Raw genomic sequence first — 1,869 nt, 5'->3', positions numbered from 1 at the left:
TTTTGAGGGAAAAGTGTCATGGCAAAAGCGCTCGTCGCTGCAATCGGGTGAAGCGAAATGAAATTGGGCGTTGAAAGTTTGGATTGTCGGGGTGTTGGGCGTGAGCTGTTCGCCCATGTAACGCGTTTTTAACGATAATGATAACGGTAAGTGTAATGCGAATGTTAACATAGCGATGTGGAGAAGGCATGTATACGTACGTAGGACGCAAGTAAGTACATACATTACATATCTATATATAAGACACGTACATTAATATAGTAGATACACGTACATCTATACATTGAATCGTCGATATCAATGCAAAAGGCTTTAATAAAAAAAAAACGAGTGCAAGTGAACTTTTTTGGAATATCATGAGTTTGCCCTCGGGGTGTGGGGTCGACGAACTCGGGACCCCTGTTCCTAACACTCCCCTACTCGTTTCACAGGACCGCTTGTAGGAACTTCAATACGAGGTCATTTAGATTCCGCGCTCAATACGCGTCACGTGGTCGCGACAATGCAAAGTATTCCAGACTATAAGTATGATGTTTTTCGAGTTCAGACGCTTGAGAGTCTCTCAGGCCTGCTACAATCGTTCGAATAAGCCGCTGTTATGGCATGTGATCTTTAATAAGCTCCTAATACACTAAGGGCCGTTTTCTCAAGTAACCTGTAACTTAAAAGCTCACTTTATATATAAATAGGGGATTCACAAGACGTGTTAACCGTCGTAAAATCTTAAGCTTAACACTTGTTTATGTAAAATAGCGGTTAAAATGGTTGGGGGGTTGGCTAATTATATATTCTTTATCAGTTTAAAAGAATTTCGGTTTAGTTAGAAATCCCCTAAAACCATTTTAATTAAAAAAGATGTTAACCTTAAGATTTTACGACAGTTAACACGTCTTGTGAATCCCCTAAAAGTGTGCATTAAAATTTATGATTGTGTTTAAAGTAAAGCCTTTCATTGTCGGTTTTAAATTGGTTTACAACCAAGAAACATACATACATCAAAAATCGACAGACATAAGTTACAGTTTACTTGAGAAAACAGCCATAAGACTAATATTCAAGGCGACCGCCCTGTTTGAAATAATCATGTCACTTTTTCCTTAGGGAATGTGAATTTAAGACATTACATACATTCACTCAAAAAACTATTAGTTATTCACTTTTTACCGGTTTAAAGTAACTTTAAAGGGAATTTAGTAAAAATATTTTGGTGTTTAGTATCCCCAAATAGATTTAGTATCAAGTGTAAATCTCTTTTCAGCGGGTGACCTTAAACAATTTTTTAATTCGAGTATTTTTTCATCTATGTCTGTAATTTTTTCAATTAATTATTTACCATCTCAGCGTCAGCATCTCATTTCGCACTGTATTTGCTGTGCGAAACGCAGGGTGATGTCATCATTTGGCCGGCAACGCCGCGCCACTCAATCAAGCAATTCAAGCACGCAGTTGACTAGCAAGCAAAACGCTTTTAACAGCTCCTTGTGGATTTCATACAACGACAAATCGCGTTGTCTGAACGCTAAAATTTTAAATGCTGTAAGGCGGTCGCCAGATGCTCAGTTTCCACGCCCGCCCCTCTACGTCGCCGCCTTCGTTTGCTTCATCCTGCTCCATCACGGCAACTATTAGTGAATTAATTTTTGGATTTTTTTGTTATTTATTGAATCATTGACAGCGTTGCGCCGATAACAGCAGCAGCAGCAGCAGCGACAACAAGTGCGGAGTGTTGCAGCATTGCCACACGCTTTAAAAGGCGCGAGAGATGCTGTCATTGGTGGCAACAGCAATTACAGAGTTGCCTTTTATGACAGCAACTGGTTGTTGGTTGTTGGTTGTTGGTTGCTTGTTGCTAGCCGCCGATGACGAATA

The 1,869-nt window shown here is 39.6% G+C and overlaps 1 protein-coding gene across 1 annotated transcript in view; it reads right to left on the bottom strand.

Moving 5' to 3' along the window:
* Positions 1 to 1,869, bottom strand: part of LOC118736787 (headcase protein) — a 223,766-nt gene that overhangs the window by 194,325 nt on the left and 27,572 nt on the right. The gene's annotated exons all lie outside the window — the stretch shown is intronic.

The sequence above is a fragment of the Rhagoletis pomonella genome, unplaced genomic scaffold (assembly GCF_013731165.1).
Source record: "Rhagoletis pomonella isolate Grant_MI unplaced genomic scaffold, Rhpom_1.0 Rhpom_scaffold_00004, whole genome shotgun sequence".
Taxonomy (NCBI): domain Eukaryota; kingdom Metazoa; phylum Arthropoda; class Insecta; order Diptera; family Tephritidae; genus Rhagoletis; species Rhagoletis pomonella.
The sequence above is the reverse complement of the archived record's forward strand: the minus strand, read 5'-3'. Positions and strand labels throughout refer to the sequence as shown.